Source organism: Cervus elaphus, chromosome 6, assembly GCF_910594005.1.
Source record: "Cervus elaphus chromosome 6, mCerEla1.1, whole genome shotgun sequence".
NCBI lineage: Eukaryota > Metazoa > Chordata > Mammalia > Artiodactyla > Cervidae > Cervus > Cervus elaphus.
This window is the reverse complement of record NC_057820.1, coordinates 41,835,955-41,845,904: the sequence shown is the minus strand read 5'-3', so window position 1 is coordinate 41,845,904 and position 9,950 is coordinate 41,835,955. Positions and strand designations below refer to the sequence as shown.

Genomic DNA, 9,950 nt, shown 5'->3' with positions numbered 1-9,950 from the left:
CATTGATCATTGAGGAAGGCTTTCTTATCTCTCCTGGCTATTCCTTGGAACTTTGCATTCAAATGGGAATAGCTTTCCTTTTCTCCTTTGCTTTTTGCTTCTCTTCTTTTCACAGCTATTTGTAAGGCCTCCTCAGACAACCATTTTGCCTTTTTGAATTTCTTTTCCATGGGGATGGTCTTGATCCCTGTCTCCTGTACAATGTCATGAACCTCCGTCCACTACGGTTGTATAATATTGTCCTTATCACAATAAGGAACTCTTTAAGGTTCCAGAAATACAACAGAGAACTTTTGCTTTTTCAAAAAAAAAAAAAATTAATTGTAGTAAAATATGCGTAACATAAAATTAGCCATATTAACCATTTTTAAGTATACAGTTGAGAGGTGTGAAGTTACATTCAAGTGCTTGTGCAATCTCCATAATTATTTTCATTCTGCAAAACTGAGACTCTAAACCCATTATACAACTCCTCATTCACTTCTCTTGTCAGCCCCTTGCAACCACCATTCTATATTCTGTCCTTATGAATTTGACTACTTGTAGATATCTCATACAAGTGGAATCATACAATATTTGATTTTTTGTGACTGGCTTACTTCACTTAGCATAATGTCATCAAAGTTCATCTAATGTAATATATGTCAGAATTTCCTTCCTTTTTAAGGTCAAACAATATTGTATGTATATACCCCATTTTGTTTATCAGTTAACCTATTGATGAACACTTGCATTGCTTTCACTTTTTGATTACTGTTTATTATAAGCATGACTGGTCAAGTATCTCTTAGAGACTCTGCCTCAATTCTTTAAGTATATATTTAGAAGTGAATTTTTTGAATCGTATAGTAATTCTACATTTAATTTTTTTAGGAACCTCCATAATTATTTTTATAGTGGCTGCACTGCATTTTGCATTCCTGCCAACTGCACAAAAGTTGCAATTTCTGCACATTCTTGCTAACATTTGTCACTTATTTATATTTTGTAATAGCCATTCCATTGAACATGAGCATAACAGGAGTTTAAAATTTCTTTTCCTCTAGATTATAAACTCCTCAAGGCAAGTATCATAAGTGTCTTGTTTACTGCTATATCCCAAGTGCTTCAACATGTCCAGAGCTCAGTACAGAGCCAATAAGCATGTATGAAATCCAAATAGTTAAGGAACACAGCATAGTTGGGGCGCATTGTGTGTTCTGCAACTCTATGATACACCAGAGAGAAACATCTCAGGCAAGGTGACTTCCCAACATGCTCAAGAAGCAGATCAGAGGTGACCTCCCTCTCTGGAGAGATTTGAGGGCAACAAATATCAGCAAGGCAGCTGTTGAGAAATACATGTAGGTAGAAATTTCTGTAGGAATACAGGTATTACATGAACACTTTTGAGATGCCTTGTGGGATTTTCTGGAATTTATTAAAGAATATGTTAGATTTAGGAAAGCAAAACTGGAGGAGAGTAGGAATGCTGACTTTTTACAACTAGGGTAAGTCCACAGAATTCAGATATTACAATTTAAGTGACTACAATCGGATTTTAATTTGAAACAGCTATACTGAGCCTGCCAATGCAGGAGATGTATGAGACTCAGGTTCAGTCCCTGGGTGGAGAAGATCCCCTGGAGAAGGAAATGGCAACCTGCTCCAGTGTTTTTGTCTGGAGAATCCCATGGACAGAGGAACCTGGCAGGCTACATTCCATGGAATCACAAAGAGTTGGACACGACTAAAGTCACTTAGCATGACTTAGCTTGCATGCACATACTGAGTCCAAATACGGGCTTCCCAGGACTCAGTGGTAAAGAATTCGCCTGCCAATGAAGGAGACACAGGATACACGCATTTTATCTCTAGATGGGGAAAATTCCCTGGAAGAGGAAATGGCAGTCCACTCAATATTCTTGCCTGAAAATCCCATGTAGGAGCCTGGAGGACTACAGTTGGTGGGGTTGCAAAAGATTCTGAGACAACTGTGTGACTGAACACACATAGCACACATACTGAGCCCAAATTGAGCTCAATTTTCCCTACTATGTGTTAATATTTCTGAGTGACTGGCTCATTAAGTCTTTACATTACAAACAAACTGATAGTGATCCTGTTTCAGGCATTACTAGCAGTGAAAGTGAAAGTTAGTTGCTCAGTCACGTCCAATTCTTCATGATCCCTTGGTCTGTAGCCTGCCAGAATCCTCTGTCCATGGAATTCTCCAGGCAAGAGTACTGGAGTGGGTTGCCATTTCCTTCTCCAGGGGATCATCCCTACCCAGGGATCAAACCTGGGTCTCCTGCTTTGTAGGCAGATTCTTTACCAACTGAGCCACTAGGGAAGACCATTACTAATGAGAATTATTAGTAAAGAATTGATAATGCACAATACCAGTTAGCTTTAGTTCATAGGCATCAAAATGAACTTGCTCTAATGACTCCCACTGGATGATACTTCATTTTGTAAAAAAAAGTTTCCTTAAAGCATAGCTGATTATGAATGCTAGATGACAGTTGAGAGGTCATGGAACAAGGTACATAAGTCATATGATTACCTACTTTGCTGTGGCATATGGCCCTTGTATCAGTGTATGAAACAGCTTGAACTTAGAGCTAACTGAATTAAAAACACAGGAAGAATTCGCTAATTTGCCGTAGAAATAGGGTCAATAATAACAGATGATCCAGAGAAACCTGAGAAAGACAATTAGATGTGTTTAGAGATTAAGAGGCTAATGGAGAAGAGATGTCCCATGTTTTCAGAGAGAGCAGGAGAGTAGCTTGTCTCTAGAGTTGTCTCACTTTGTTTATAGGTTTTCTGTTCCAGTTCAGTCTACTGGCATTATCATTTTTTTAATATTTATTTATTTATTTGCTGGTTCAAGTCTTCATTGTGTTACACAGGATCTTTTGTTGAGGCTCACTGGACTTTCTAGTTGTGGAGCACAGGCTCCAGAGTGTGTGGGCTTAGTAACTGTGGTACATGGGCTTAGTTGCTCTGCAGAATGTGGGATCTTAGTTCCCTAACCAGGGATTGAACCATACCCCCTGCAATTGCAAGGCAGCTTCTTAACCAGTGGACCACCAGGAAAGTCCCTACAGGCATTATTAAAATCATCCAACTTTTTCTTGAGGTTACTTGAGTTACCCTCCTTCAAAATCAATTTGAGCATTGTGTCCTTTGATTAAAGCTGACCTCAAACCTGCTTTTATGTGCTGAGAGCAGTTTCATTCTCCACCATGCTTTCATTTGTAAATTGGTTAAATATAATAGAGGGTCAGACAGTAAAGTTTTGCACATCATGTTATTATTTACTCTCGTAAGTCACCCATTTTTGCTATGGAAGCTTAGTACCAGAATTAAGTACAATTGCCATTTATTGAATGTTTTATTTTTATTTTATTCAGTACGTATGGAGCTAGGTACTTCAAATAAGTATGACATAGGTAATAATATCATATTTTATATAAGAAGAAATTAAAGCCCAGAATGTTTAAGGACTGTTTTAGAGGTCACATTCAGGTCTTCTAGACTCCAAAGTCTTTAAAACATTAGAATGAGAGATGATGATACCAGCTTCTGTGTTAAAAAGGTCAAATCTTCTCAAATAAAAATTCCGTGTTCAGTCCTCAAACATCCATAATGTGTGAAGTGCTAAAGACTGGCATGCATAACACCACAACACATTTGGGAAGACATTAAAGTAGAACAAGACTTTAATAAGTTTCCAAGACTATCCTCTGAAGGACCCCCATAAACCCTGTGATGGGCAAGTCCTCTATGCGTTTATGTGTCAGTTGCTCAGTCACGTCCAACTCTTTGAGACCCCCATAGACTAGCCCGCCAAGTTCCTCTGTCACTGAATTTCTCCAGGTAAGAATACTGGAGTGGGTAGCCATTCTCTTCTCCAGAATATTTTCCCAACCCAGGGATCAAACCCTGGTCTCCTACATTGCAGGTAGACTCTTTATCATCTGAGCCACCAGGGAAACCCTCAATGACTTTATCTGTCTCTATTAAAAGCCATCTCTTTGCAGGGTTATCCAATGAATAAAATAAGTCATGATTTCAGTTACTTTCCCTTGATCTGATCACAGTTCCACAAAAATAAGGTATGTTGCACACATGTAAACCAGTACATTTTGCTGTAATATTTCCTAGTAAAGTTGTTTTACTTTAAATATAATTGCAAGATTTCTGGCTCTCACCCTTATTCTCTTAACCCATCTCTGTTTGTCATGAAAGTCTTTACTGAAATCATTTAGAAACTGCAACCAGGATGGTCTTTTGACAAAATTTAACTGAAGTAAAATCATACCTTTGCTTAAAACTCTTTGATGGCTATTTATTTTACTCAAACTAACCTGGCAAAATTTCCAACATGTCCTAATAACTTCAGGGAGATTTTGTCTTGCTTTCCCTTCTATTTGCTTGTTTTTTTCAAGCCTGTGAGTCTCAAGACTTCCCTGTGCCTGGAGCACTAGTTCCAATTATTTTTATTTAAACTCAGATATCCTTGTGATTTTTTCACATTTCCTCAATTTTGGGGAAAAATTATCTGAGGCGGACAATTCAATGCTTTGTCTTTTTTCCCAAGTGAATTAGAAAATACAAAAATTTCATTTGTGTTAAGATAAGTGCTCTGTGTTTTTGCCACTCCTCTCTCCCCAGCACTTCCAAGGTTTCCTCCAGTGTTTCTTGGCGTCAGTGGCTCTGACTTCTGAGTCACAGCTGCATCCCTGACTTTATATTTCACAAGGCAACACTATACCCAATCATAAATAATATGCTGGAAGCCTTACTAAGCTATCTGCACTTTCTAAAGTCACTGGTTGAACCAACATTCTCTATTCCCTTTGAAAAAATACTGATCTCTCATTGAAATCATGGCAGAGGGCTCAGTGCTGGTAGAACCCTGGCTAGGACCCTACCCACTCCTGGATCCTGCTCTTTGAGTTCATAGTATAACTAGAGTCAGCCATGTTTGTTCTCTTCTATGTCAGTTGATAGTCCCTATATTGAATCATTAAACTACTTATTACCTAAGCCAATGGAACAGGACTGCAAAAGTAAAAGTAATTTCTATTTTCATGAAATCTATATTAAATACTTTGGAAAGACTCAAGAAAGAAATGTTTTAAAAAGTTCAGTGGAATTGGATGTGGGCAGTTTCAGTTTCAGTTCAGTCACTCAGTCATGTCCGACTTTTTGTGACCCCATGGACTGCAGCATGCCAGGCATCCCTGTCCATCACCGACTCCTAGAGTTTACTCAAACTTATGTCCATTGACTCGGTGATGCCATCCAACCATCTCATCCTCTGGAATCCCCTTCTCCTACTGCCTTCAATCTTTCCCAGCATCAGGGTCTTTTGCAATGAGTCAGTTCCTTGCATCAGATGGCCAAAATATTAGAGTTTCAGCTTCAACATCATTCCTTCCAATGAATATTCAGGACTGATTTCCTTTAGGAAGAACTGGTTGGATCTTCTTGCAGTCCAAGGGACTCTCAAGGGTCTTCTCCAACACCACAGTTCAAAAGCATCAATTCTTCAGCACTCAGCTTTCTTTATAATCCAACTCTCACGTCCATACATGACCACTGGAAAAACAGCCTTGGCTAGACGGAACTTTGTTGATAAAGTAATGTCTCTGCTTTATAATAAGCTGTCTAGTTTGATCATAACTTTTCTTCCAAGGAGTGTCTTTTAATTTCATGGCTGCAGTCACCATCTGCAATGATTTTGGAGCCCAAAAAATAAAGTCTGTCTCTGTTTCCATTGTTTCCCCATCTATTTGCCATGAAGTGATGGGACCAGTTGCCACGATCTTAGTTTTCTAAATTTTGAGTTTGAAGCCAACTTTTTCACTCTCCTCTTTCACTCTCATCAAGAGACTCTTTAGTTCTTCCCCACTTTCTGCCCTAAGTGTGGAGTCATCTGCATATCTAGCACTTTTAGTCTCTTACTATTACTTCAAGCTGTAATAGAATTTGTTACTAGATTTCCCCTTTTACTTTCAAAAGAGACTTTTGTTATGCAGTGCCTTATAGATTATTCAGTATTTTGGCATAGTGAGGGAAGACTTGCTGAGGCAGAAAACATAATATTGGGAGGTTGAGGGCTCAGAGGCAGGGACAGCTAAGACTCAATAGTAAGATGTAGAAGTTAGCCAGGTGAGATTTGTTTGTTTTCTTGCAGGGAGTGAATTCATTATTACTTTACATAAAGAGTATGAATCAGTGTTATGGCGTTTCTGTTTCTTTTATTTACTTCTACACTTATATTTCATCTTCTGCTAAAAGGATTTGAAGTGCTGGATAGTAAACACACAGTTCACTAAAGCTGAACCATCAACTGAGAATTGTCTTTATCAAGCATTTTTTTGCATTTCAATTCTGTGTTGTATTTGAAAATGTCCTTGCATTTCACAGAGCTGAGTTTGTAAACAGTTTTTTAAAAAGGAAACTGCATGTCTTTGCCTTCCTTTCCCCTCTGACTGCTCTCCCCACATTTTAATAAGCAAGAAGAACAGAAACTTTATATAATGCATGTTGCAAACTTACATGTTGGTATTGTTTTTGAGTCGCTAAGGTGAGTCCCACTCTTTGTGAGTCCATGGATTGTAGCTCAGTCTCCTCTGTCCAAGGGATTTCTCAGGCATGATATTGGAATGGGTTGGCATTTCCTTCTCCACAGAATCTTCCCAACCCAAGGATCAAATTCACTTCTCCTGTACTGGCAGGCAGATTCTTTACTACTGAGCCACCAGGGAAGCCCACAAATTGGTACACATAGCCATGTTAAAAAAAAGGTGTCTATAATAATTTTTTATCACATGGTCTGATTTTATTTTGTTTGTTTATTTTGTTTTATTTTTTTTAATTTTGTTTTGGCAGGAGGATTCTTTACCATTAGCTCCACCTGGGAAACCCTGTATGTGTACAGGGCACTTAAACTGTAATCTGGAGAATCAGGTTGTTTCTAACTCCATCAATGTGCACTTGGATTTGCAACAAATAGATGTCACTAAAATGTGTTCAGCTTCACAGTTCTAACAAATAAAAAAAATTATTTTTATTATCTATCTGTCTATATATACACACACACACATAAGTACACTTGTAGTCTTTCCTGTGGCTCAGTGGCAAAGAATCCACCTATCAATGCAGGAGATGTGGGTTCAATCCCTGGGTTGGGAAGATCCCTTAAAGAAGGAAATGGCAACCCACTCCAGGATTCTTCCCTGGGAAATCTCATGGACAGAGGAATCTGGAGGGCTACAGTTCATAGGGTCACAAAAGAGTTGAGCATGATTTAGCAACTCAAGAACAAACACCAAAGTACACGTGTATATGCAGTTGTTTTTGAAAGTGAAGTAACGAACTTCTTGATGAGGGTAAAAGAGGAGAGTTATAAAGCTGGCTTGAAATTCAACATGCAGAAAGCTAAGATCATGGCATCTGGTTGCAACACTTCATGGCAGATAGAAGGGGAAAAAGTGAAAGCAAGTGGCAGATTTTATTTTCTTAAGCTTCAAAATCACTGTGTATAGTGACTGCAGCCATGAAATTAAAAGACACCTGTTTTTTGGACAAGACAGTGTGTTAAAAAGCAAAGACATCACTTTGCTGACATAATTCATATGCCATATGACTTTCATATGACTTTCACTTTCATATAGTGAAAGCTATGATTTTTCCAATAGTCATGTACAGATGTGAGATTGGTCCATAAGGAAGGCTTGGCACCAAAGAATTGATGCTATCAAACTGTGGTTTTGGAGAAGACTCTTGAGAGTTCCTTGGACAGCAAGGAGATCAAACTAGTCAATCCCAAGAAATCAGTCTTGAATATTAACTGGAAGGACTGGTGCTGATGCTAAAGCCCCCACACTTTGGCCACCTAATGTGATGAGCCAACTCATTGGAAAAGACCCTGATCCTGGGAAAGATTGAGGGTAGGAGGAGAAGGGGGTGACAGAGGATGAGATGATTAGATGGCATCACTGACTCAATGGATATGAATTGGAGCAAATTTCAGGAGATAGTGGACAGAGGAGCCTGGCATGCTACAGTCCATGGGCTTGCAGAGTAAGACACAACTTAGTGACTGAACAAAGAGAGTCTACAAAGAATTAAATTCAGGACTTGCTTACTTATCAATTTTTCAATTTCAATCTGGAAGCTTCATCAGTATTTTTTTTTCTCACTTTATACCAAAGACTATGTCAGCCTAATTGCTATAAATCTTTTTGTTCCATTTTTTGCAATAGTTTCTAGGCTATAAAAAGTCTATCACATGGCTTATGGGTCTAATTTACTGACTCAATAAATATGCTGCCTCACCTGGTTGACAATAGTGAATTCAATAAGTCCTAGGAGAAATTTTAAAGAAAGGGTTGGCTCAGGATTCCTATTCTTGGATGAAGGCCCTGTGATGCCCTGATCCACCAGTGGTGATCTCATATGTCACTTGGTGTGTGGTAGAGCCAAAGGAGACTGACATGTTTAAAATTATTATAGATGCTCCAGCCTCGTTGTGGAAGAAAAAAGTATATTAGAATTTTGAAGTTATTTTAGCTTTTCATTCTATGCCTATTGGGTTCTCAAAAATATAGTTCGATTTGACTGGCCCAAAAATGTATTTAGATCTCATTGATCAAAATAAAGAGAACTGATTTTTGTTTTTTATTTTTTAATATTGAGTGTAACTTACATGGGATTTTTTATAAGAGGTTTAAACACAGGGAACAAATATCTATTTTATCTAATAAAATATCCATTAAAAAAGTTGAAGAGGTTCATTACAGTTCTGATCTGCTCATTCCATTAAAGAAATTATTAAAGATTGCTTCAGGATGTGGCCAAAGTAATGAAGTGCTCAGAGTAATATCTTATAAATGTCATTCTTACAACTAATGGCTTCTGAGTAGCCATTTTAAATATTAAACCTTTTAAACATATTTTTTGAATATTTATGATTTGGGGAAGGAGATTCTACTTATTTAGTATGTATCCCTTCATGCATTTATATGAAAGTATGTTTATATTTGTTCTGTATGTTGAATGCTTAGTCACTCAGTCGTGTCTGACTCTTTGAAGTCCCATTGACTGTAGCCCTTCAGGCTCCCCTGTCCATGGAATTTTACAGGCCAGAATACTGGAGTGGGTTGCTATTCCCTAGGCATTTTCCTGACCCAGGGATTGAACCCACATCTCCTATGTCTTCCACATTGGCAGGAGGATTCTTTACCATTAGCTCCACCTGGGAAACCCTGTATGTGTACAGGGCATTTAAACTGTAATCTGGAGATTCAGGTTGTTTCTAACTCCATCAATGTGCACTTGGATTTGCAGCAAATAGCTGTCACTAAAATGTGTTCAGCTTCACAGTTCTAACAAATTTATTTTATATATTTAATTTAGTTCTTTCCAAATCTCAGAAACAAAGAAGGTCACATCCAAATAAAAGTTTTGCAAGTTTCATGAGAGCAAAGACTCATAAATGTTTTGGTATGTCTTGTAGGGTCCCAATTCCAAGGATGGTACCTGGGATATAATTTGAAAATTAGAAGCTGGGGCTACAGAATATATTATATTATATTATATTGCCTGGATGAGAATCTAGCATTGCCACTTGCTGTGTAATGTTGGGTACATTGTTCAACTTGTTCATGTCTCAGTTTCCTGAAACAGAATAGATCTGGTGTCTGGTGCTACGTCTGGATGTAGCATTTATCTGTTCCATGTTCACTCACTTCAGCTCCAGCAAGATCCTGTATGCTTGTCTAATTGCATTACAGACTCAACCTGAACTTTAGTTTACTCTTACCGTTTCATAGCCCATTTGAAAATTTCACTTTGATTCTACTTCAGTTTTTTTCTTGAACACTGAAATAAATGATCTACTAGTTTTGTTATGTAGTGTGGGTTTTGTGTTATGCTTATTCTTCCATTTC

General features: G+C 38.0%; 1 non-coding gene across 1 annotated transcript; it reads right to left on the bottom strand.

The window, feature by feature from the left end:
- Window positions 1–2,260: 2,260 nt before the first annotated feature.
- On the bottom strand, window positions 2,261–2,332 carry TRNAC-ACA. Its single transcript has one exon. It is a non-coding gene; the product is annotated as a tRNA-Cys (tRNA).
- Window positions 2,333–9,950: the final 7,618 nt, after the last annotated feature.